At 44.1% G+C, this 27,626-nt stretch overlaps 1 protein-coding gene and 1 long non-coding RNA gene across 8 annotated transcripts in view; one reads left to right on the top strand and one right to left on the bottom strand.

Annotated features, from left to right (window-relative positions):
- ANKRD12 (ankyrin repeat domain 12) overlaps positions 1 to 21,632 on the bottom strand; it is a 107,176-nt gene extending 85,544 nt beyond the window's left edge. For all 3 annotated transcript variants that reach the window (XM_073331576.2, XM_073331577.2, XM_073331578.2), the window contains exon 1: positions 21,448 to 21,632. The gene's annotated coding sequence lies outside the window, so the exon portion shown is untranslated. The remainder of the gene's footprint in view (positions 1 to 21,447) is intronic.
- Positions 21,633 to 21,705: 73 nt separating this feature from the next.
- Positions 21,706 to 27,626, top strand: part of LOC140906837 (uncharacterized) — a 45,347-nt gene continuing 39,426 nt past the window's right edge. For 4 of the 5 annotated variants that reach the window (XR_012157260.2, XR_012157261.2, XR_012157258.2 and 1 more), the window contains exon 1: positions 23,809 to 25,671. This is a non-coding gene — a long non-coding RNA (uncharacterized LOC140906837). Of the gene's footprint in view, positions 22,173 to 23,808; positions 25,672 to 27,626 lie in introns of those variants that run through there. The other variant, XR_012157262.2, reaches the window with a different exon arrangement.

The following is a 27,626-nucleotide window of genomic DNA, read 5'->3' as shown; positions in this document are numbered from 1 at the left end:
CATTTCAAACACACAGATCCAACCTCATCTTTCCTCCCTCTGATTTTGCACTACATTTTAAACTCTCACTCAGCTTTCTTAAGGTTCATCTCGCGGCGAAGTCGACTTCCTACTTGGTGTTTGCTCACCCACTAATGCGTAGATTCTTTAAGGGCATTGGGAATCTCTTCCTGCATGTAACACCACCCACTGCAGCCTGGGACTTTAACCTAGTGCTAAGGGCTTTGACTAGATCTCCCTCCGAGTCCAGGGCAACTTGTTCTCTCTTACACCTGTCAATGAAGACAGCATTACTAATTGCCATCACCTCAGCTAGGCACACAGGAGAAATAGCAGCCCTGATAGCACATCCATTGTTCACGGCTTTTTTTTTTTTTTAAAGACGGAATAACTAAGGCCATATCCCAAGTTTCTCCCTACTTTCTCTGCACTTTCCATATGAATCAACAGATTCGTCTCCCTGTTTTTTTTTCCTAAAACCACATTGTGACAACTGGGAGATAATTGTGCATATGCTAGATATTAGAAGGACATTAGCATTCTACTTGGACAGGACTAAGGACTTCAGGAAATCCACTAAACTCTTCCTTTTGTCCACAGAAAGATCCAAAAGGTCTGTGATATCAGCTCAAAGACTATCCAAATGGGTCTCTAGTTGCATTAATCACTTATTAAGGGTGCAACTTGCTTCCATACAGAGTCCATAAGCACTCCACGAAGTCAGTTTTTTACCTCCATCACATTCCATAGGGATACCCCTATCCCAGCAATCTATAGAGCAACGACTTGGGCCTCTGCCCATACTTTCACAGAACACTATGCGATCACTGAGGATTTGGCTGCTCACAACATCTTCGACTCCGGAGTGGAGTCTTTTACTACAGAGAGTACTGTGAAGTCCCAGCCTCCAGTGGTGGTTACTGCTTGGGAACCACCTACAGTGGAGCACCCAAAGGGACACTACTCAAAGAAGAAGAGGAAATTACTCACCTTGTGCAATAACGATGGTTCTTCGAGGTGTGTCCCTATGGGTGCTCCACAACCCGCCCTCCTCCCCTCTATTTCAGAGTTGTCTATAGGGCTCTGCGGTAGAGAAGGAAGTGGGGGTGGAGGGTTGCCCGAGCAGTACTAAATAGCCTCGAGACAGACCACAAGGGAGGGAGGGCACATGTGTGGGCTCAACGGGACACTGCTACCAAAAATCTCTGATTAGAGGTGCAGAGGCACACATACACCTACAGTGGAGCACCCATCTCAAAGAAACATTGTTACTGCACAAGGTGAGTAACTTCCTCATTTAATATAAACTCTTTTTGGTTGTCTACTATGTCATCTTATTAACTGAAAAGAACTCCATGCTATCACAACACATGAGTAAATGAATAATAAAGGCTTCTTGACTTTATAAGTAACACCGATTTAATAGGTTGGCAAGAACATTTACTAAATTATCTTCCCAATATCTCTCACAAACTAGAATGCTCTCCTGTTGCCTTTACTTATTCATACAATCAGAACTTGAAAGGGGTGGCCTTACAAGAGGCTATAAAACTGAAACTCAGTCTACCAGGTTTCACTGAAATATCAAAGACAAAGGACCAAGATCCAATGCATGCCCCCAAAATAACAGGGCCCTAATACAACATCAAAACTTCCATTGTCCATTACAGGCAATTTCTGCACTGAGTGTGGATTTGAGTCATATATCAGTCAGATAAAAGCTGAAAAACAGGAACAATAAAATATGGCCAAACATTTTTATTTAATTAGATGATACCAGTTACGATCAGCCTTCTCTCGCCTTCTAAACAAAGTTTCCAAACCATTTGAATAAGGCTTCGTGGCTAAAACAGAGGACTGAAACCATGACATAATTCTATTCTTTGATTTACTACGGGTTTCTTGTGTGACCTTGGACAAAAAGTGCTTAAAAGGTAAACCGTGATGCAAAAAAAGGTCTAGATTCTTGAGCCATATTTCAAACTAAAAGAGACAACATGGTTCTGTAGACTGAGATTCCCTAGGACAAACTAGCATTTAAAAAAACCCTCTGAAGGCATGAATCATATCCCAGAGAAAACAGAGAAAGAGCAAACAGGAGAATGGCAAGCTGAGATCACTGCTAAGTGGACCTTAAAGGAGCTGTACAAAGGCTGGGGTATTTCAGATGCAGAAAGGAGTTGAGGACCTGTGATATCAAAGTCTGCTTAGGATCCAAACCTTCTAGGGCTGCCCAGACAGAACATCTTCCATGTTGATAAATAAGTCCTTTGTGTGGATATCTTTCTGCTCTGCATCAGGATCTTCTGGACTTGTCTAGAGCAGACCCTGTCCATGGTACCAGTCACCATCTAGGTTGGACATCTGTAACAAGTCTGTCAGCCAAAACTGCCTCAGTCAGTATGATGTTACAAGAATGATCGTGGCTACATCTCTTTCGCTTTTGGGAATCAACCTGGAATCAGGAGAAAGGAATCAGAGACTCTCTTTTGCCATTACAGAATAAGGCACTGAGCAATTAGCCCAATGGAATAGAAGTTCAAAAATTTGGCATTGTCCTTGGTGGTGAACATCATCACAGAACCCTGCCTCCCCCAGCCCCAAACAATGGAATACTGGCTTTATGATGGTTCTTCACAGAGCCCACTTGTGACTGATCACAGATTGTCTGCTCAGGAAATTTGCTAAGTCATTGCTGACTCCTGGGAAGTGAAGAGCCATTGGGGCTACCCTGTGATGGTGGTACCATGTCTAGAGTCCTATGGCCTCCAGGCAGATAGACAATGAGTGGGCACCTCCTTGCTTGTTTATGCAGTGCCTTGCAGAGGGGCTGTCCATTAGGATCTCCGCTGTGGAATTTCAGAGCACAGGCAGAAAAAGTTACACAGGCCAGCCTGATAGCCCTGAGTTCCATGTTTATGTGGAGTCCCAGGTCTTCCAAAGATCAGACCTCTTGCATTTGCTGGTGTTCCAAGTGGGCTTTCCAACCTGTCCCTAGTATGCTCATGATTAAAAGTATTTGCCAGGGTGGGGTATGAAAACTTCTCTCCTTACATTTTCGGGTTCTAGCCCCCATGTCAATTCAGTGAGGACATGAGGTGGCAATGTGATGTTTCCTGTCCATCTGGCTTCTGCTGGAGAGCACATAGACCTGAGTCAGAGCTTTAGAGGCCTCAGGTGGAGTCTGGCAAGCAGTGTCACATACTTGCATGCTGACATATGGCATCACAGCCTAGGGCAAGCCTATACGGTCAGTCGGAATTGATTTTATCTTGAGTAGCAGGGATCACAAAGACAGGAACATGTCCTTAGGAGGTATGCTCTCTGACATTGAGTCTATCAAAGCTACCATGATGTATACCATCTGTGATAGGGAAAGAGACTATTTTTCACAGTTCACTATGAGGCCCATCAAGGCAAGGATTGCGCGAGTATATGCACTAGGGTTATTGCCATCTCCTGTTGGAACCTGACTCTGATCAGACAGTTGTCCAGGTAAAGGTAGATGTGTATATCCTGTCTCCTCAGGTGCACTGCAACTACTGTTAGACATCTCATGCCAATTCTTGGTGCTGTGGAAAGTCCAGATGACAGTATCTTGAATTACTAGTGATTCAGCCCCACTATGAATCTCAAGCATATCTCGTGAGTCAGGTGGATGGCTTTGTGGAAATATGCACCTGGCAAGCCAAAAGTCTTGGGCCTGCAAGGACAGAATGAGGGAGGCAAGAGGCAAGCATCATCATCCTAAAATTTAGGTGGCATAAATATTTGTTCAGTCTCCCCAGGTCTAAGACAGGGTGAAGACAACCTGTCTTTTTGGAATAAGAAAATATTGGGAGTAAAAGCCTCTTCCCTTTGACTCTTGCAGGACCTCTTCTATGCTTTCTAGACAAAGCAGCAAGGCTACTTTTTGTGACCTCATGAGAAAAAGGGGTAGGGAGTAAGGTGTGAATAGGAAAGCAATGGGAGATGTCTGAACACTCATTTGTTCCTGTGAATGAAGCCAGGCAGAAAGAAGCAAAAAGACTCCTGAAGATGGCAGCAGCTCTGTCAATACTGCTGTCTCTATGCCAGGTGAGCAAAAGGAAGTTGAGGACCAGCATGTCCTAGATCAATGGTATCTCGTCTGAGATTACTACTCACATGGTCATCTCTGAGAGAAAGCTGGTTTCCTTTGTTTCTGTGGGGAATGGTCCTTACATTGTTTTCAGTAGCGACCCAGAGTGTAAATCCCTAAGGACCTTAACATAGCTCTTGAGACCATCCCATCAGAGGACAGGTCCTCAATAATGGCTTGTACCTCTTTGGGTATCCCAGAGGCTAACAGACAAGAGGACCATCTCATAACAATGGTCATTACCACAAACCTTGCAGCCATATCAGATGCATCCATGGCTGCCTGCAGAGCTGTTCTAGATACTATATGCCCTTCTTTTATGAGATCTTAACTCCTCTGTTCTCCTGAGGGAATCTTTAAAAGAAGGGGAGGAAGTTGTATTTTGCAAACAAGGCCTGATAGTTTGCCCTCCACCCCTCCGGAGTTGAAGTGAGGCTGATGAGTATGCTTTGTGTCCAACCAGGTCTGATTTCTTCAGGTCTTTGTCCTTAAGTACCTTTTGAAGACCTGAATTTCTCTTGGACTGCAGAGTTATAACATACAAAGTTATGAATACATGCTAGCATTATGTTCTTAAGATGCGTTTGGCAAGCAATGCAGTAAGTACACATTCCTTTGTCTAAGGCAGACTGTATTTGTTTCTCTGAGCAGCCTGGTTGTCAGGCAGGGACAATGAAGGTTTACATTTACATGAAAGGTAAACAAAGCCTACCGAATGGCAGAGATACCCTCTTGTGGTGGGTATGAACCTCAAATGATAAGTAATTGAATCCACTGATTGTATACAATATTATTGTATTATAAAAGTGTATCAAGTAAGGTTTTTTTTTTTAAATGAAAGCTAATGACACACTGGTGAGTTATACCATTGTAAAATGTACCTATTAAAACTATATGAGGAATTATACATACTTAATATTATGCTTTAAAGTCTGTGACCAAAACAGAGAGAAGCAGATTTTCCCCCCAGACAGGAGGGAAGGCAACTATCTGTCTGTCTCCAACGAAACTAAGCAACATGTGATTAAAAACAGTGGAACCCCCATTCACACACAAATAAACAAGGGAATGGGAAATTCATAGGAAGAGAAGAACAGCATGAGTCATCCTGAGTCTGGGGACAAAACACTGACTTTGGGAAGATCTAAGGAGAGAGAAGCAGCTATCTTGGCATTCATCACTGGACAGACAAGGGGCCAGAGCTCTTTCAAGCTGAGAAAGATGGGTCCTTCAACCAAGGGGGCTAAAGATTATGGGAACTGAATATAAGTGAAAAACCTGTTTAGGCAAAGATCTTTCACCTCTAGGTAGAAAAGGGAAACTAGCACCTTGTACTTTTGTGGCAGGTCCTCACTGAGGAAAAAAGTCATCCAAGACTGGAAAGAAAAAGATTGATAAGAAATCTAAATTGAACCAAGGTTGCACCTTGTTAAGTCTCAGTGTATTTTACTTTTATTTGCTGGTAACCGTTAGGTCTTTATCTCTTGTACATTAACTCATTTAAAACCTCTCTCTTTTTGATTAAATAAACTTGTTTTACTTTTATTCTAAATCAACCCAGCACTATGTTTGACTTGAAGTGATCATCAATTCTAGTTAAAGCAACAAGCTTTTCTCTTTAAAGGAGCAAAAAACCTTATTATTCCTCAATGTTCTAGAAGAGGGCTGGATATTTCATGACAGACAGTTCTGGAGAAATTTGGGACTGAGGAAGTGTTGGGGTCATTTGGCTAGTAGTAACCAAGGCTGGTAGAGACCAGAGTGTGACTATGGTGTAACAGGCTGACTGCTGGAGTCAGAGCTGCAGAACCAGGATTGCATAACACACACATAGTGCATGCTTATATGCTAGCTGGGAGCGTCCAGACAGGAAGCTACAGCAGCAGAGCACTCTGGTTACAGGACAAAAGGTGACAACCTCTCATTGGTCTGAACTGCACCTCAAAATGTGATAGTGGACCTAGAAGTGTTCACAGCCCTCTGGCGGTACCAGATATATTTTCTACACCTGCTTAGAGATGAAAGAGAGAGTGGTCAGGATTTGCCAGTCAGTTAGCGGGCCCGAGTGTGCCCCAGCTGATTGGGAGGGCAATTGTGACTGAAGATGGTGTACTGAGAACATGAAGCCGTTTATGGAACTTCTCTTATATGACTGTTTCGATGTTCAGGGTCTCTGCTATGTGGGACAGGAGATCCTGGAAAGCTGTGAAGTCACTGACAACGGGCGTAAGGTCTGGTTTCACTGCCTCATTGGATGATTAAGGCTGCTTGGGGGGAGACATTCCTTTATCTCCCGCTCATGGTGGCTGATGCCAGGAACTGGTGTTGGAGGTCTGATTAACAATGTTGTAAAAGGGCAAGATTGTATTCTCTTCCTGATCATATGTGATGACAATCCCCAGTAAAGCCAGTAGAGCCAAGACAATACGCTGCAGGTACCCCTAGTTGAGGCTGGCCAGCCCGGTATCATTCCCAGGAACAGAACTCTTGTCAGGAAATCTCTGGCGCCGTCCTTGAGGTTGTTCTCTGAAGGCAAAGGAAAAGCATGATTGGTCAACACAGTGAGAAAGAGTAAACCACCAAGGATGAAGACAAATAACCCTCTTCAAATGGTGGTGCAATGAGGTGATGTGGCCTCTGCACCTGATTTGGCACCAGTCATCATCACACAGGATCAGAGAACACTGGGGCCTCCATGGTGCACATCTCAGGCCTGTCATCAGTTTGGTTGTGGGCACCAACATCAATACCAGGGTTCCATTCCTGTGTTGATGGACTTGAGGCTCTATCCATGGAGGAGTGATACCTCATATCCTTTTTGTGGGATGATCCTGCACGTTACTTGGAGCGGTGTTTGTGCTTTGTCAGGGTCGGTCTCTTGGTGTCATCCCTCTGTGACTGGGGTGTAGGTACCAGCTCAGATATTGAGGCTGTTGGCACCGACACAGTTGACAGTACCCTCGGTTGCTTTTCTTTAACTGCCCAATCCCAGGGTGTGATGCCTGCTTAAAAGAGCACTAGCCAATGCAGACTCTTTCAGTTCCAATTTTATAGTTGTCATTTCCTCTGGGTCTGAAGTTATCCACATGGATTGCTGAAGCAGATATAATTTGATCCCTATGTCCCTAGACTTGCAGGTCCTAGAGGAAAATGATTGGCATATTGAGAACCTCTCCAGGATATGGCTCTCTCTTTGGCAGAAAAGGCAATGGCTGTGTCCGTCAGTAAGAATGAGACCATCACAGGACAAGCAGTGTTTGAACCTGACAGTTTGGAGTCCAACATGTTGGCATGAAGCAACCACTGCTGTTCAAAAGAATCCAATCTCACGTGCATGGAGATGCATGCACACCTATGGTGGGATCTACTCTCACACATAGTGGAAGAAGAACAGGAGGAGAGAGGGCTTTCTTTTTTTCCCCCCTTAGACCCTGTTCACTCTGTGCCTCCTCAAGCCCCCATTTCTCCATCCCTATCCTGTTTCCCCCTTTGCCCTCAGCTAAAATGGCCACCATTTCCTCCCACAGCCTTTCCAAGTAACAGTTAAGCTGAGCCCATCAAAATATACATCAGCTAAATCCACCAGAGATGATGTCCCCATAGCTTAGTTCTCTCAGGACCAATGTGAAGCTCTGAAAGATGGTGGGACAATAAGAATTCAGTTGTTGAAGACTCCTACCTACTGAGAGAGCATTAAACTTTAGGTGCAATGGAAGCATCTTCACTTCCACTAGTCAACGAAGAAGAAAGGGCAAATCACATGAAGCTAGACAGGGAGCCAAAAAGATCAGGTATAAGGTTTCTATAAAATTCTATAATAATTTAAAACCTGATAAAATAATATACAAAGCATAGAAACAAACTGTCAAGGTTCACCTCTTTCAAGGATCTATACTGACTCATATATACGTGGGCGTGCACTACCAACTGGAGGAGAGAGAAGTGCTATTCATGACATGGAAAAATGTGGCAACCTAAGTTCCCTCTAAGCTGCACGTCCGCACAGCTGCCTATTAAACCCCGCACAGGGGCTCAGAGCTGTGGCAGGGAGAGATCCCTCTCCCCCAGCATGGACCTGCTGCGGCAGGGAAAGGTGCCTTTCCCTGCCGGCCCCAACCCAGCCCTGGCACAGACCTGCCACAGTCAGGAGAGGGGCGCCTCTGCCCCCACAGCCTAGGTGCTGCTGCGGGGAGAGAGCACTAGGGGAATTCCTCTCTCCCTGACGTAGCCCCAAGCAGCCTGCACCCCAAAGCCCTCATCCCCAGCCCCCTGCGCTGGAGCCCTCACCCCCTGCACCTCAACCCTGTGCCCCAGCCCTGAGCCCCTCATCTCTAGCCCCACCCCAGAGACCTCGCCCCCCCGCATCCCCTGCCCCAGCCCTGAGCCCCTCTCCCACACTCCAAACTCCTCGGCCCACCCCCACCAAATGAATTTTGTTATGTGCACCAATATGGAGGTGTCAAGTATCAGGGGGTAGCCATGTTAGTCTGGATCCACAAAAAACAACAAGGAGTCCGGTGGCACTTTAAAGACTAACAGATTTATTTGAGCATAAGCTTTCATGGATAAAAACCTCACTTCTTCAGATGCATCTGTCACACATCACCTCCATACTGGTGAACATAACAAAACTCATTCCGCACATGCGTGGGAAAAATTAAAGGGAACACTGGTGGCAACAAACAAACAAAGTAAAATAATTGTCATCTACAAGATTACAGATATCTGTAAGAAAATCCAGAGGGGCATAGAAAGTTTAACAGATGAAGTTCACTGTAAACAAATGCAAGGCAATAGACCAGTGGTCCCCAATCTTTCTGTGGTAATATCACATTCCTATTCCCAACAGACTGTGGCGCGCGCCAAACACCCGCTGCCAAAATGTGGCAGCGGAAAGAAGCCTCGCCTCCAAGAAACGGCAACGCGCCTGGCAGCGGCATTTCAGCAGCGTGGTGTCCTGTGGGCGCACACAACTGCCCCAGCAGGAGCCATTGTGCCCGCAGGCACCGCATTGGGGACCCCTGCAATAGACGTTAGAAGGAATAATTCCAATCACTTATGTACATTGCTGGTTGTAAGTTAACTGTAACCACTCAACATCACTGGACACTTCAATGGAAGCCTCTGCTCAACATGCATCATGCATATGTCCAAAATGTTAGGACATATACAGAACAGGATAGAGCAATACTGAAAATATTATGCTGGCCATATTGAATTTGATGGTACAGCATTGCCAGGAATGTTGAGTTCAGTTCTATTTTTTTTTTCACCTCAAAAAGAGTATAGTAGAAGTAAAGATCCAAAGAAGGGTCATTAAAATTATTAGAAGCACGGAGAAATGTCCTTATGAGCAAAGGCTAAACAAAACAAAGGAAATTAATAAGAACACAAATGTATATCAAATTATTACACACAATGTTAAAAGGACATTATTAATGTTATAAAGTTATACACTCAAAAGTTGGGAAATGCCAAAATTAAGGTTGCCTGTGGAACCTTAATTTGACTCCTTTAGGTGTACATCTTTATGATCATGTAATTACAGACTATCATACATTGTACTGTCTTTTCCACAAAACCGTATCTCATTCAGTGCACAGGATAACCAGTGTTCACCTAACGAACAGCTATTCAATATTTTGGTTTTTCCTCATTTTTCAATGTGTGGCCTTATGCCTTATTTGCTGCACATTGTTCAAACCCTGCTCTGAAGACAAAATTATTAAATTTCCTTATGGGCATTTCTAGGATGTTCATTACTATAGTATGAATGCTTACAAACATTAATTAATGCATTTTTCAGAACAGCCTTGTGAAGTGAGGGGGTGGTATTATCCCTATTTTACAGTTGGGGAGCTCAAACAGAGAGATTAAGGTCATAAGTATCCACTAATTTTGGTTGCCCAACCTGACACACCCAAGACCTCATTCTTTGGAGTACTTAACATTTCAAAGCACTTCATATATTCAAAGCACAGCTCCCACTGACTTCATCTGCAGCTATGAGTTCTCAGCATTTCTGCAAATCAGACCCTAGGGTTTCAGTCAGGTACCCAGAAAAATTAGTGACCACCTGGGAATAGTCTGGTTTTAAGTTACTTGCTTACATCACATAGGAACTTGGTCAGAACAGAAACAGGAAAGGAAACCAGTTCTCCAGGACAGAACTCAACTGCCTAATCATGAGACAAAACTTTATCTTCCTGAAACCCCCATGCCCCTCAGCTCATTGACTACATGCCTTCCAATTTCTGCAACATATGAAACAGGGGTTGTACATGTCACAATCTCCTTTACTACACAGGCCTGATTCATCCCTAGAGCAGGTTCATCCTATGCACAGAATGAGGCAGGTTTCTGTGGGGAAAAAAATGTGTGATTGTGATTTGCTTCTCTCTTGGGGGAGGGCAACAAATTAAGCTGCTGTATGTGACAGGCAGAGCTCTTCCCCTCCACTTAGGAAGAACAGAGGTTTTTGAGTGAGGGAAGGAGACTACCATTTTTGCAAGAGGGGAAAAGGAGGAAGAAGTGCCCAGTAGCTCGGAATCTTCCTGCTCCGCTCTCATAAATAATATCAATTGGCATCTCCTTCCTTCCTATTTCTCTTTACCCCCAACCCCAGGATTCAAGATGCTCCTGCTGCAGATGCCACTCTCCTTGCCACGTTTAGATGGGGAGAGCATGAAGAACCACCCATAGAACTGCCCCCCTTTGAGCTTGGGGTGATGTAAAAGAACCACTCATGTACCTACAGCATGAGCAAAGGTGTGTGTGTGGGTGGGTGGGTGTGTGTCAAGGAGCAGATGTGTGGCTGGGGGATCTGTAAAATTAACTGATGGGGGGCATACTGCTTTGGAACCAGGTGATGTGGAATAGGGGTGTGAAGGTTGCACAGAATTAATAAGGCATTTAGTTTTTTGGAGGAGTTCAAATCCCCATGCTATCAGGCAACACTTTTTGCAATTTTACGAATATTTAAAAATCCTCTTTGTCACAACCTGTTGGCATGTATGTGTACTATTGTGCAGGAGTAATAATCAAACAGTCTGCTATTGCTGTGGATTTAAAAGCAAATACAATGATTGATGGAACATGAAAAAGACTAAGAAACAAAAGAAGCAACAAGCTACATGTAACTGACTTTTTTCAGTTACCTAGGTGAAAAATGGAAGAAAGCAATGGCAAGTAGAGAGCTCTAGATGGTTCAGTTTACTTCTGCTTTAACATCTCAACGTAATTAGCTAGATATTAAAATTCTGATACCTCAAGAGGCCGCATTTTCAAAAGCATGATCACTATCAGTGAATTAACCAGGCCTATAGTACTGAGAATTAAGAGACCCTTCTGAAATAAGCCAGACCTGTCAAAGAAGTCCCCATCCTTTCTTCCCATTTTTGAAAACTGTACTAGGGAGGGTACAAAAGAAAGGAAGAGAAGAGTGGATGAAGAGGATTTTTCCCCTCAGACATAAATGAGATTTAAAACGAAGGCAACGACTCTTTAAGGAATCAATTTGCCTGTACAACCCTGTTAAGAGTGAAGAATATTGTTGGCCAACTATGGCCTACAATGGCAGGGGACACTATGGCAACCACTCTGGCAAACAGATGAGTGGGGGAGATGTTGCCTAGCAACAGGAAGCTCCAAGAGAGATTTTTGTACAACAGTGACAGTTGAAAGACACCATTGCAATCTAATCTAAGAACTAAGAAACTAAAGGAAGGAAAATATGTCCTATGATTTTTCCACTTTATAATCCATCTGAATTTTTATTTTTAAACTAAAAAGATTTGTAGTCTTAATAATTTTTCTTAGTTAAAAAAAAGAAAAAATGGCAATGGAAGGGACCATGGAATAAGTGCCTGGGAACTGCTCAGCTAGGCCCCGATTCTGAAGAGATTTACATACATGGTTAACTTTAAGTACAAGTAGTCCCATGGATATGGGACTACACTCGATGACACTATTTGCTGCTTAATACAAGTCTGAAGGACTGGGGACATAATTAATACAAGAGACATATGGAATGCACATGTATTTTATTGACTAGCTTGCAAGAACACAATCTTAACCAATTACTAAAAGTCACAAGTGAGAGGTGGCAAAAGAAAAAGTAATGAAATGCTAGAATTGTTCTGTGAATGCTCAGAACAATAAATACTTGAAAAGCAAAGGCAAGTGATGCAAGATTCCTCAGATTGGCATAATCCATATCTATACTACAGCAATTTCCTGCTGATGAATTATCACAAATCTAATGGAAAATCCTCTCAGTCTGACTAGTCTCTTTAGTAGTGTTTACTGTGTAATGCCCTAACATTTTAAAATATAAAATGTACTTACCAATATTTATGATGTTTATTTTGATATTATCATGTTTTTGAATTTCATCTTGGATAATGGAAAATAAATTAGTTGGCTTCATTTAAAGTTTCTCACCAACCAGTATAGCATTTAAGTTGCAGACACAGAGAATTTCCTTTTTAAATATTTTGTTTTGTAGAAGATTGTTTTATAAAAATCTAAAATTGTGGCAAATGTGATTAAGCCTCTGATTTCTCTGCATGCTATTTCCTCAGCTCTAGTATTTTGTTAAAATATCCATTTAATTATCCTTCTTAATAAAAAACAAAGGAAGGGCTTAGTGGAGGTTGTGTAAATTTGAGACACTAAAAAAAAAAAAATCTAGAGTTTTGCAACATTACTCATGTACCAAATACAAGTATGATATCATCTAGCTCTTATATAGTTAATTAGTAGATCACAAAAGGGCATTGTCTGTTCAATATTAAAAATAAAAGCATAATTTAGACAAAACAATTCCCTGCAACTGTCTTAGAAAAGCTACAAGAATATTATACCAAATCTGTTTGGTAAAGACATTTGAATTGAGGCAGTTCATAAACCCGTTGTCAAAGACCTGATTATTTCTAATATTCATCAATGAACCACAATCTACCACTAAATTAGGATTTAGTGTTTTATTCATGGTAATGGGTTGTATTAGAAATTCAGATATTCTGTGATTTGGAGGCATTCGATCTCTTGATTTTTTTTTAAACTTCCTGCTAGTACTTTTGCTCTTTCATATGTGGAATATCACTGTTTTTATTATCCTCCAGCATCTTGTCAGCCCAGACAACACCTAGTTCTATACAGACCAAAAGGAGGTACCTAGAAAAGCCTGACTAGTATGTAAGCTGCTTTGTCAAGTCTATATAATGTTAGATAAGGATACCAAAATGACTACTTTAAACAGTTCTAAATGGAAACATCCCCACTCTTTGCACAAGAGGTGCACACTGTTCTCAGAGAATAAAATGCATAAGTACACATGGCCCTCTGAATTTTCTAAATTTCATAGTTTTTTTTCAGATAAATACACAGAAACCTCCTAACAGAGCTCCTGAAGATGCTTCTTGTTCTGAGAGGACATCTGAATAATGGGAGAGAGGTTTCTTGACTCAAGTAGAGAAAAAAAGCCATCTTTGGAAAGAAATGAGGGACAAACTTAAACATCACTATGTAGGCCCAGTGGAAAAAAAACAGGAAGAAAAATAAATCACTACACAAAAGTTTGATGCTCAACAACTCCAAGTAGATGGCCACTAGAAAGACAGTTTTAGTATGAGGTGTCTGAGTTCTTATGTGGCACCATCACTGCAATAAAAACACCTCACAAATATTTATTCTCATCAGACCCTCTGAGGTAGTGAAATGCTGGCCCCATTTTACACTGAGAAAACCAATGTTCAAAGAGATTGAGCTTTTGATTTTTGGAGGTGCTCAGGAACTGACATTTTTCCATCGACAGGCATTGTAGGTACAGAAAACTTCTGAGAAGTTACTTGTCCTTGGCCATACAAAGTCTGTGGCAGAGCTGGGAACTGAATCCAGATCTTATGAGCTCCAGTCCATTGCCTTACTCCCAAACTTATTCTTCCTCCTCGCTTTAGATCTATAGGTCTGAAATCAGATGCTGAATATCTTCACAGGTGCTTCCTCTGAATCCCTTAGGATGGTGTCAGGGTTCAAAGGAAACACCTGCAGAGAAGTTTTTAGCATCAGACTGCAATTCCAGAGGACTAGAGACAAGGAAGAATGGACTTATGAGCCTCATTTTTAATCAGCTTCTTTTTTTTTTTCTTTTACACCCACACCCACAGGATGCTTACAGGAACAGTGCTCTATCTTGCCTTCAAGGCCTCAATAGTCGCTGCCTGATCACTTAGGAGGCTAACACTTAACGCTTTATTAAGTTTTATTCCAGGGTGGATAATGTTAAGAACACCACATTTGAAACAATGTATTTTGTGCTCTGTACCAGGCCCAGAAGGCACAAACACATTAAGGCCTTGATCCTGTAATGAGATATGCACAATGGAGCCCTGCTGCTCATACATAGCCCCTTTAATTTCAGTGGAGTTCAGGGGTCTGACAGAGTATTTTCTTACTGCAGGATCAAGACCTAAAGCAGAAGGTCTTGCATACATGCACCAGTATAGATGCCCCTTACTGAGGTAGTTCCAATTTCCTCAGCTGGATACCCTGGCTTTAGCTCAACCAGCCTATCCTGAAGTTCAAGGATTCCAGCACTCTGAATGACTGCGTTTCATGGCCACGACCTCCTAGCACAGAGAAGTACCATAATGAGCGAATTGCCAGATACTTTTAAGGAGTAAAACTGATGGTTCTTAGGAGAAATCTACTTTTATAAAAAGATATACCCCTGTAGCAGCGGTGTGACATCACTAACAGACTGTCTGACAAAGAATGAACATTCTACTATCTAATTTGTAGATTAAAGGAAAGGTGGCCGGGGATGACCAAAACAAAAAGGTAAAACCCAAAAGTCTAGTTTTATTGAGACTATTGAGAGAGCTCTGTTTCTCTGAGCCAGGAAAAAACAAAAAATGAGTAGCATCAACCAATTTTAGAGGGGAGTGTCATTACAAAACCTTTCAATTTTTCCTGTTTCAATTTGCTGATAGTAAGATTTAAACTCACTGTCTGGCACAGCACAAAGGGAAACTGATGAAAGATTATGTTATGTTTTATATAAACTACTTGATAGAATATAATTGAAGTGAGAACACACCTACCAGAACTAAATGTTTCCACCAGATGGACAATTTCCCATGCCAATTATCAGGTGTTGAAAAATTTACCAGATACCTTAGAATCATAGAATATCAGAGTTGGAAGGGACCTCAGGAGGTCATCTAGTCCAACCCCCTGCTCAAAGCAGGACCAATCCCCAATTTTTGGCCCAGATCCCTAAATGGCCCCCTCAAGGATTGAACTCACAACCCTGGGTTTAACAGGCCAATGCTCAAACCACTGAGCTATCCCTCCCCCTTCTAATCAGAGATAAATACAAAAGAGGGTGGGAAAAAGTGAAACTCCAGCTGTAATTCCTAGTGTAAGCCCAGCTCCTCTGCCATCAAAAAGGTGGAATGTTCTAGAATTTCTACCATCATGGTGGCCCTGAACACTAACAGGAGTGTAATCAGCTTCTGGTGGAATTAATAAATTTGAAGCTACTGGAAGGATAAAACTCTCACTGACTTTCAATTAGGCATAGGTGTCTAAACGCCTTTGCGGATCTAGGTGAAAGAGCTTTTTGTGTCTTCATTATCTTCCACGGTCTCCTAGGTGCCACAGTGAGGAGAAAAGGAAGAGGTTCCCAGTACTCTGTTCCTCCCCAGATCACTGACAGCTGAAAAGAGGCATGGAGAGGGAAGAAAAGATTTCTTTTACTCTACCTCTTCCTGAGTTTCCATTTTCAGGAATTTTGTTCCCCATTAATAATTGTAAAAAGAAAAGGAGTACTTGTGGCACCTTAGAGACTAACCAATTTATTTGAGCATAAGCTTTCGTGAGCTACAGCTCACTTCATCGGATGCATACCGTGGAAACTGCAGCAGACTTTATATATACACAGAGAATATGAAACAATACCTCCTCCCACCCCACTGTCCTGCTGGTAATAGCTTACCTAAAGTGATCATCAGGTGGGCCATTTCCAGCACAAATCCAGGTTTTCTCACCCTCCACCCCCCCACACAAATTCACTCTCCTGCTGGTGATAGCCCATCCAAAGTGACAACTCTTTACACAATGTGCATGACAATCAAGTTGGGCTATTTCCTGCACAAATCCAGGTTCTCACACATCCCCCCCACCTCTGAAACCTGTCATTAATAATTGTATCACCTGTCTCTGGTGCTGCTCCTGCCTTTCCCAGGCAGCAAGGGCATGAAACGGACCCGATTCATGCCAATTTCACTGCTACCCACAGTGTTCCCAACAGCAGCTAGGAAACTGATCAGCATCTTGCTAGTTTCACAGTTTTGCAGCTTGTAAGATAGAAGTAGGAGTAGTAAAGGAAACTAAACTTCTGCAGACTCAGGATGATTTTATTTATTTATATTTGGTTCATATTTGAAAGATTACCATCAACTCGGGGACTGTTGTTCACTTTAAGTGAAAGCTTATATTCTACAGAAGTTGGTGGTGTAAATCCCCTCCTCTTTACAAGCAAGTTGATTATTCAAGCTCAGCAAATCAAGATTTGTTAACATTGAGAGCAGTATGAAGCATTCAATTAATTTATTTATTTATTTATTGCAAAGACTACAAAGGAATCCTGAATAATGACAAACTGGTTAAGAACTAGACAAAACAACTGGCATCTGACTCATCTTCTGTTACTAACGTTATTCAAGGTTATGATAGCAAGGCTAGATACAGTTTGGGCTAATATTTATTTCATACCATCTGTCAGTGGAGTCTAAGAACACTTGTAATTAAGTAGTTACAAAACATGGTCTGACATGGAGACTAAATGACCAGTCAACATTCACACAGCTCTCTTAAATCAAATATGCAAAAGAAATTAAGCCAAAAGCTTTATTTGCCCAGCCCATCTCACAATAAGATGGGATCCAAATATTTGAAAGGGTTAGAGAAGAAAGTTGTTCTATACCAACAGAAGACTTTGTGTATTATCACTGTGGTAACAGGCTAAACACTATATATTCTGTGATCAATTCTTCTGCCCAACTTGAAAGTCAAGATGACCAGCTTCAATGAAATCTACTGAGTTCTTCCAATGTAAAGCCTTTGGTAAACATGACAAATCAGTCCAACAGATAACTTTTTTTTATATTCACAAATCAGTATTCAAATAAAAGGTTAAGATTTTTATAGGTGCTGGTGTTCGAGCTCTGAAAGATCTAGATAACTTGTATGTGCCAAAATATGCAGGGTAATGTGTTTTTTAGTTCAGCTGAAGCTTAAACAGATCAGGAAACGTATGAAACTCAGAACAATTGCTTGAGATTATACTTGATAATCCACACTTGGTAAAAATCTGCATTTATTTTTGGTGCTCCTACTACTATCTGAATAATTAGGTGTTTTAGAAAGAGAAGACAATTTTTGTAATTTCATCCAAGTGCTCAATCATCCCAACAACAGATCTTTTACTCTAACAAGAGATATATTATGCAAGCCAGGAAGAGGCTTAATTTGCTTAATTTGTTGTGCACGAAGAACACACTTTTCAGAGTAGCAGCCGTGTTAGTCTGTATTCGCAAAAAGAAAAGGAGTACTTGTGGCACCTTAGAGACTAACAAATTTATTTGAGCATAAGCTTTCGTGAGCTACAGCTCATTTCATCGGATAAATAAATTTGTTAGTCTCTAAGGTGCCACAAGTACTCCTTTTCTTTTAACAACACACCATCCATCAGAAGTTTTATACTAGTTAACACTAGCATTCAGAATGCATGCACAGTTTTTTCTTGGGTAGGGGAAAGAAAAACAAACATAGGAAACACAAAGGGGATGGTTAAGTCCAAACTCTTTTCCTGTGCCAACAGAAGGGGAGAATCCTTTGCGTACCTCAACTACACTGGATCTCATGGTAAAAGGACATGATCCTATACATGCACTGGAGCTAATGGTGGGGACTGCCAAGGGAGAACCAGGAAGTCAGAGAAAGAAACTGCTTCATACATAATCACAGGAATGCATAATCACAGTCCTTGTGGTGCTGGTAAGTACCATTCTATTCCAGCACTTGCTCTCCTTGATTTTTAACTCACAAGATACAAGTAGCCAAGTAGAGTTGTCAGAAGTTGCTATGGGTTTACCACTACCCTCCCCAAACAATATTTTACTATGACCCAGACCTCAGATCTTGCAATTGGATCTGCACAGACAGAACTTTGAACCTGCAGAATTCCAATGCATTCATGAAGGTCAGGATTAAGACACAGACACATGCTCAGGGCTCCAGCTCCTAGAGGCATATGATTACATTAGAATCTGAGCTTTCATTTGGGGAAAAAATTGTAAGCTGTTAACCCTCATATTTGTGAAGAAATGTAAGTGTAACCCACCATCCACCTAAATCTGCAGAGGGCCTAAAACAAAGCTCTGAGAGGTGTATACTTTCCCAGTGCATCTCAATGTGGTGTTAACTTTAAGATCCACTTCTCTGAAGGACTATGCTCTATCTACACCACCCCAACAGAAGACTAAGGTGGAAAAAAGCACAAAGGGTTGAGTTGGCATTTTCATGGCAGATACATACTGACTGTTTGTTAAGGAGTGATGTGTTTTACTGTTACCTCACCTCAATCAAGGGTAAGGTAAAGGATGAGAGGAGGCTCCTCCTTGATGGAGGAGAGCCCCTCTCCACACATATCACGATGACCCATCAAGGACCCTACATTTTAGTTTCAGAGTAGCAGCTGTTGTTAGTCGGTATTCGGAAAAAGAAAAGGAGTACTTGTGGCACCTTAGAGACTAACCAATTTATCTGAGTATAAGCTTTCGTGAGCTACAGCTCACTCCATCGGATGCATTCAGTGGAAAATACAGTGGGGAGATTTATATACATAAAGAACATGAAACAATAGGTGTTACCATACACACTGTAACAAGAGAGTGATCACTTAAGGTGAGCTATTACCAGCAGGAGAGCGGGGGGCGGGGAGGGGCACGGGACTTTTTGTAGTGATAATCAAGGTGGGCCATTTCCAGCAGTTGACAAGAACATCTGAAGAACAGTGGGGGGCTGAGGGGGGAAAAAAACATGGGGAAACAGATTTACTTTGTGTAATGACCCATCCACTCCCAGTCTCTATTCAAGCCTAAGTTAATTGTATCCAGTTTGCAAATTAATTCCAATTCAGCAGTCTCTCATTGGAGTCTGTTTTTGAAATTTTTTTTTTGAAGAATTGCCACTTTTAATACTTAATTACTTGTCTGTAATCGAGTGACCAAAGAGATTGATGTATTCTCCGACTGGTTTTTGAATGTTATAATTCTTGACGTCTGATTTGTGTCCATTTAATTCTTTTACGTAGAGACTGTCCAGTTTGACCAGTGTACATGGCAGAGGGGCATTGCTGGCACATGATGGCATATATCACATTGGTAGATGCGCAGGTGAACAAGCCTCTGATAGTGTGGCTGATGTGATTAGGCCCTATGATGGTGTCCCCTGAATTGACATGTGGACACAGTTGGCAACGGGCTTTGTTGCAAGGATAGGTAATCACTCAATTACAGATCTAAAAGTTGCAATTTCACGCCCCCCTCCCCCCGCTGGTAATAGCTCACTTTACCTGATCACTCTCCTTACAGTGTGTATGGTAACACCCATTGTTTCAAGTTCTCTATGTATATAAATCTCCCCACTGTATTTTCCACTGAATGAATCTGATGAAGTGAGCTGTAGCTCACGAAAGCTTATGCTCAAATAAATTGGTTAGTCTCTAAGGTGCCACAAGTACTCCTTTTCTTCCTGCATTTTAGTGAAGTCCTGACTTTATGTAGGCACTGTGATTAAATCCTTCTCTGGTCACTTTTTCTGGAAATTAACAAAACTTTAAGACATGTTCCACATCTGTCTGATACCTCATGGAATAGATAACAAAGCAGCTGACACATGGAAGTGAATGAAGTTGGGACATTCTTGGCTTTCACTGTGGTCTTGCAAATAGATACATACAAAAGCCTAAAGTTATGAATGCCACAAATGGATTCTCTTCCATATGTCATCTACTATATTCCCATGAGCTACCAGACAGATGTGGAATACACCATTCTAAAGCCTAATTAATTTCCAGGAATAAAAGGCTTTTGACTGAGAAAACAGAGACACATGTTCAGACTTAACAATTTTTTAAAAATTCTTACTCGAGCAGTTTATGATAATTTTCAATTAGGAATTGTGCATTTGTTGCTGTTCTTCCCCTTGTCGTAAGATACCCAGTCAGTTTTAAAAGCTGAAACAGAGGGGATGGATATTAATTTGCTGGTAATTTGGCCAAATCTGAATTTTGTAATTATACTGCCTACCTAATCTATCCCTACAGGTTCAACTGGAAACAGTATTCTTTGCCTTCTTGTCCTAAATAGCTACTTAGTGTTGATGCTGTCAATCAGCTGCTGTGCTCCACCTCAGAGGTGGCTGTATTTTAGTGACAGACAATGGAATTGATGCACCCAGCTTGTAAAACAATACGAGATCCCTCAGCCCGAGGCAAGTACTTAAAAATCCTAGATGTATTCCAAATGCATTTCGGCCACACAGTAAAGCAGCAGCAGGCTTCGGCAAGACGCTGACAGGCAGCCTGGTAGAAATTCAGCGAGCAGCTTTTAGCGTTTTAGATGTTGCCAAAAAAATCCCAGCCCTGAGTCACAGGCTGCAGCAGCGCGTCCCCTCCTCCGCCGGCCCGCTGTCCACAGCGCGAGCCCCGCGCCCCGCCTGCACACCCACAGCCCGCGCCCCGGCAGGGCTCGCGCCGCGGCAGAGGCGAAGCCCCGACTGGCTTGCCCAGCCCCGTGGGCAGCAGTTACCCCCGCCCCGGCGTGCCCCCCAAAAAGCAGCCGCGGAAGGGGGGGACGGACCGTACAAAGGACACGCAGCGGCAGTGACAGCGGCAGCCATGGCTCCCGCAGCGGCAGTGACAGGCTGCGAGAGCGGCTGGCAGAGCCCTTCCCGCGACCGGCATCACCCGCAGACCGGGGAGAAGGGGCCGCGCACAGCGGGGCGGGGGGCGGAGCAGGGCAGCCACCCTGGTGCTACCCTTCCCCCCCGGAACGGGGAGACCGACAGCCGGGGGACGGGAAGGGTCACACACACACCCCCCCCCGCGCTCGGGGACACACACGGCTGGGGAAAAGGGGTTACCCCAGGGCGCAGCAGGCTCCGGGCGGTGGTGCCGCCCCCAGTACAAGGGCGCTAGAACTGCGGCTCCCATCGGGGGTGGGGAGAGGGGCAGGTTTGGGGGTCTCTCTCCTTACCTTGTCAGAGAAGGAAACAGCAGGACTCGTTCCTCCTCCTCCTCCCGCGCTGCCCCTATGACAGGACCCGACGAAGAACCGGATTCAACCGCTGCGGACGGTTCCCGGAGACTCAGACCCACACCGACCACCGCCGCCGCCGCCGCTGTAGCGTTTGAAAGTGCCCCCCCTCCTCCCCGGCACTGCCGCTCCCCTCCCCCCCAGTCAGAATGTCGGTCTCCGTGTGCAGCTCTGCGGGGCTCCCATTGGCCGCGCCATCCCACGTGACCCCAAACACGCACGCGAGACAGGCGAGAACGCGCCGCCGCGAACGTTACGGGAGTTGGGCGGCGGTTGGGGAAGGAGGGAGAGTCAACGTCACCGCCCTCCTTCCGCAGTGACTCCGCCGGTGCATCAGATCTCTCGTGCACACGCGCGCAACACACGCACACGGAAGGAAAATAACGGGCCCTGGCAGGGCCGGGGGCGGGGCAGCAGGCAGGCGCGGAGCAGGGCGCAAGCGCCGGGACGGCTGGTCTTGGTCTTGGCTCCTGCGACTGGAACATTCTGGAAATGGCGGATGCGATGTCCCGGAGATTGAGACGGGAGGGGATGGGGGAAGAGACTAGCGCACCTGCTTCCCCTTGTGACAGGAACCGAGTAGGAGCCGCCACCGATTCCTCCCGACTCTCAAGCCCAGGGCCCCCTACTTGAGCTACACCGGGTTTTCCGGCAGCGATGGCGCAGTGAGTTTTAACTACCCGCAGAGTGCGCATGCGCGGCTGGCTCCGGTAAGCGGTGACTGGCTCGCGCTGCGCCCGAATATGACGGGGGACGGGCCCAGGGGAGGGCGCGTGTCCTCCCCCGACCCTGCCGCTTGCCTCACGGGCCGCGCCGTGGCACGCTGCGCTGAAGGGGGCAGCCGCTCTGACGTGTGTTAGGGAAGCAGCAGCGGCCGGAGCGAGCATTGGCCCCGTGGCTGTGGCTCACGGAGCGCGGGGGTCAGCGTGTCGTCTAGGCCCTGCAGCGCCGTGCACCGGACGGTGGCTGTTCCCCGCCCCCCAGAGGGGGCGCCTTTCAGTACTGAGACAAGCTTCGATCCTTCCGAGGCTGGCGCTCGGCTTCACCCCCACGAGGAGGGCCACTCGCTTGTCTTCGCCGGCTCAAGGCTCCCATCTGTTGAGCTCGGGGGAGCCACGTCCCGTACAATGAGTTTGTATTCAAGCTTTTAACACTGAATCCTTTCACTCGTTCGTGTAGTTCAGTTTTACCTTTTTATTGAGGGCATGACATGCTGCAGCTTCGTTAATCCATTCCTGGTTTATTCTGCCGATGCTTTTTCCAGTAGTAATCAGCATCCTTGCGTGAGATAATGATAAACGTTTAGTGAAGTCAGCTGATACCAGTTAGACTGGATTCTAATCCCTTTTTACAGGATTACTATGTTTGTAGTGTTTTTAAAAACAACATGCTTCCCCCCCCCAATATTTTTTTAAAGGAAATCATTCATTTTCATATGCCATTGTTTGAGCATTTATAGAAATGAAGAAACCCGAAATTTGAGATTGTACTGTTTCCTGCCCTGTATTACTCCTAAGGGCATTCTGCACCAAAAAAAAAATAAAAATTCTGTGAATATTTTAAAATTCTGCAAATTTTATTTGTCAAATAAATGTGAAGGCTTCAGCATGGCATGGGGTAGCACAGGCCAATGGCTGCACAGAGGTGGGAGATCACTGTGCAGCCCCCCATCCCACCCCTGGAACATGGACTTGGGTCTGGTCTACACTGGGGGGGGGGCGGAGAAATTGAGCTAAATTACGCAACTTCAGCTATGTGAATAAGGTAGCTGAAGTCAACATACTTAGATCTACTTACCACAGTGTCTGTTGACGCTCCCCTGTCGACTCCACCTGCACTTCTCGCTCCAGTGGAGGACCGGAGTGGAGGGGAGAGCGCTCGGCGGTCTATTTATAATGTCTATAAATCTATCCCCGCTGGATCAATTGTTCCGGAGGTGAGTGTAGACATGCCCTCAGTGGTGAGGCTGTACTCAACCCTGACACCGCACAAGGACCAGGAAACACCTCGTGCACCTGTCATGGAGGGCCAGGGCCCTGGGGTATGGGCAGAAAAGGCTCAGCAAGGCAGGATCCAAGTGTGGAGGGGCTTAGTGTGGGGGGAATCCAGATGTGGGTTGAGAGGGTTGTGTGTGGGGCAATCTGGGTGCAGGTGGCTGAGTGAGGGATTGGGGTGGGGGATCTGGATGCACAGGGGCTTGGGGAGTTTGCAGGGGGGTACAGGTGATGGTTGGGGTTTCAGCAGGAGGGTCTGGGTGTGGGGGGGGGATAGAGCTTGGCAGGGGGTGCTGAGTGTGGGAGGCTCTGTGGGAAATCCAGATGCTGGGGGAGTGGAGTTCAGTGGGTTGGGGATCCACATGCAGTTGGTTGGAGCTCAGTGGGGTGGGGATTCAGGTGCATGTGACTCAGCAGGGTGGTCTGGGGAAGGGGGGCTCATTGAGGGTTCTCAGTGTGGGGGCATGAGGCTCGGCAGGAGGGGTTATGAGGAGGTCTGGAGGAATGGGGATTAGGTGGATGAGGGAGCAGGATCCTGTACAGCTGAGGAGCAATGGGTGCAGGAAGTGGCAGGGGGAGTTTGCAGAGCTTTCTGCAGCCGAGGGAGAAATCTGGCTGTGGGTCTAACCTGGTCCCAGATACAGTGTAAGGGAAGAGGAAGTCCTGTCCTCCACAGCCCAGCGGGGACTAGCAGCTGAGCCCACCGCAGGGTTGCAGCCACCAGCCAGGTCTTTCCCAGTCCTGCCTTCTGTTGCACAGTGATTTAGGTCCCTGCCAGCTGCCTTGGGCACATGAAAAATACTGTTGGGAGGGTCTCATGACCTCTCTTATGGCTTCCCTTTGCTTCCCCGTCAAAGTCATTTTTCTGCGGGGAAGCAAAGAAATCTGTGGGGGACATATATTCTGCACATGTGCAGTGGTGCAGAATTCACCCAGGAATACTGTATATAATTGTAGCGCCACCTTCCCCTAGATCATGTCTCCTATCTGTATCTAGCAATATACTACAGGAAGGACATTGTACCTATCAAGATTTCCACTTTGTCCCCTTATAGCAGCAATAAACTAGGAAAAATGTATTGACTTAACCTGCTTTTCAATGAGATATGAAGTTGGCCTATAAGTTTGGATGTTTTTTAAAGCTTTTTTCCCTTTTTATTTTTTAACCTTAAACCTTAGTAGTGTCAAGTTTTATCTTTTCTGGATGTTGTCTTTCAAGACTCAAACATGGATTTTTCTCTTATTCTTTAATAAAGGGGGAATGGTTGTTGAAACTTTAACAAAACATCTTCCATAGATATTTGGTTAGGTGTTTGTTCAAAGCTCTTTTGTATTTTATTAATACACTCCTAGCTCCTAACATCTATCTACATAAGGAAATTTTAAAAAATCCTATACTTGCTAATACTGGTTCACGCCCATCAGTAATGGCAATGTAGGGGAGCCCTAGTGTAGGCACATTGTCAGCCGCTGCACTGTTTTAACCAACAGGTTACATAACCTAGCTCAGTGCTGGTGTAATCAGCACAGTGGCGCCCGACATTGCTATCATCAATGAGCTGGTGAGCAACTTTTAGAAACATTTTATTGTGTAGATCAGACATTTGCAGTTTGGCATTTTGAGGCAGGGAAAATTGGGTATAAGTTGATTCTCTTGAGTTCCCTTTCAACTGGCATGCTTAAGCTCCTTCTAGAAAATACTTAGTTGCTAAGTGTGCAAGAAGCAAGAGTTTCTCTATTAATAGCTACTGTACAAATCACATATGAATTCTCTACAAGATGAAATTTTCAAGATGGAAATAAAACATATTTAAATACCTTGAATAAAAATTCTGTCAATCAGCATTCATTTATTTGGTAAATGTGGTAATCCTACTAATTCTGAAGTCAGCCACATAGTCTTGCAAGAGAAGCAGATATGAATTTCAAGTGTAAAAAAAAGAAAAGCAAAAAGAATAAAAACACTCCATAGATGTCTTGTATATAACATAAAAAACAAAGAGCTTACACTATATTTTCTCCATTGCAGGTCACCTCTAAAGTCATTAGGTGCTAAGTTACCCCAGCGATGGGCATCTTAGAAATAAGATAGAACAAGATCTAAGAGAAAAATCAGTCATATTTACAACATAAACTTGTGCAGAGGAGTCATCTCATTGCCACATTTCAGGTAAATGAGTTCTTCTTAGTGCCAAGAATCAAATACATCATTGAGAAAATTTTCAGAACAGAAGACTGTCACAATTGGGAACTGCTAGCATAAGACTGGAAGCTTGGTCACCTGAATTATGTTTCCACTGTCACTGAGTTGCTGTGGTCTTGTGTATGCTATGGTTCTTCCTAAGATGTGGCATACCATGTCCACACACACAAGTGTTTGCAGTGGTGCACAGGAGTTCCAAGCACTTTTTTGAACTAACTTTTTTTGAGCAATGTGAACCATTGAGTGGTCCTCCACTATACCAATCTCTGCCTTTGCAATGTATGCATAGACAGAGATTGCTGCAGACCCCTAAAAGCAAATATTCCTACTGCTACCATTCCATAGGGCACTGGTCACTGCTTAGGCAGCCTGTCTGATATGCATTCTGAACTCTGCTACATAGGGATCAGGTTTTCTGGAAGCCAATTTCCTATTCAAATAGCACTATACCCAACATGGAGCTCAGTTGTGTGCTATTTGATTTTGTTACTAGCATGTCTTGGAAGCTACCAAATAAGGGTGTTGCCAGCTGGCCTGAGGCTGACATGGGCACTGGAGACCATATGCAAGGGCAGCTGCACTTGTTCATTCACAGTATTTTAATGTTTGACTGGCTAAACTGGTCATCAGATGGGGTACATCTACATTTGAGCTGGGAGGTGTGATTCCCAGCTTGCATAGAGGTAGCCATGCTAACTCTGCTTGAGCGAGTGCCTCAAAATATCAGTGTCTGTGGCAGCTGAGGCTAGCCACCTGAGTACGTACCCAGGGACCCAAGCGGGATTGTATTTGGGGCAGCTTGGCCGAGCCACCGCCTGTGCTGCTGCGGACACACTATTTTTAGGTGCTAGCTCAAGCAGAGATAGTGGGGGTACATCTGTGTGAGCTGGGAAGTGTAGATGTACGCTTAGAGGGGAGAAGTATTACCAAGAGAAGACAAAGAGCCTGGAAGTCCTATATAACAAGACATGGAAGAATAACAGTAGGTCCTTCTTGGCAGAAAACGTGCCTCTTTCACAATGATCTGGATCAAATCCTGAAGGCTCACCCTTCTGCACAATTAAAGATGCTTCTGGATAGCACAGAAAGTCCATACAGTGCAGTCCATCAGGACAAGGAGGCAAACAAAGAGATCTTGTATACATTTGCAGGATATACTTGTGGGGATCTACAGACAGCAGTTGAGTCAATACAGAAGGAGGAATTGAAAGGTGAGGGGCATCTAAAGAAGATGGCTGATTTTGCAAACTTGATTGTTGGAAAAAGTTTCCCAGGTTCTTAGAAAAGCTGCCATTAGGATTAATAAAAGGAAACAGCATCTTACAATAGTGAAAGTGTTTATCACTTCAGTTCCACCAGCAGCCTTTTCCTTCCCAGTCTTGCTATGTCTCCATCTCCTTGGTGCACAAGTGCAGCTGCCAAGTTCCTCCATAGGTCAACCCAGTTCAGTTCCCTAATACTTCCCCTGAGTTGGCATTTCCCTTGAAACATCCTGTGCTGGCAGGTACATGAGCAGGTAACCACTGCTCCTGGTTAAGATAAAAATGTTCAGCTTGGCATATGCAGCATTAGCTTCAGCTCTATCAGATGGCTGAACTCAAAATAGCAGTGGGGGGAAATTACAAACTGCAGTGTAAAAAGGCAAAAAATAAGAACTTTATTGCAAATCACATATTGGGCACTACAGCAAAAGCATAGTGCATTTTAAATATTACAATTTAGTTATAATGGCACATATGCCAGGCAGGGATCTTAACTAGCATTCTGCTCATATTTAGATGAAGTGACATTTAGCTTTGCCTTGTAATTAAGTGAGTGCATGGAAAACTGCTCTAGGCATATTTTGCTGGCAAAGCAATGTACAGCAGGGGTTTTCAGACTTTTGTACTGGTGACCTCTTTCACACAGCAAGCCTCTGAGTG

The sequence above is a fragment of the Lepidochelys kempii genome, chromosome 2, assembly GCF_965140285.1.
Source record: "Lepidochelys kempii isolate rLepKem1 chromosome 2, rLepKem1.hap1, whole genome shotgun sequence".
NCBI lineage: Eukaryota > Metazoa > Chordata > Testudines > Cheloniidae > Lepidochelys > Lepidochelys kempii.
Note: the sequence above shows the minus strand (reverse complement) of the source record. Positions and strands in the feature narration are given on the sequence as shown.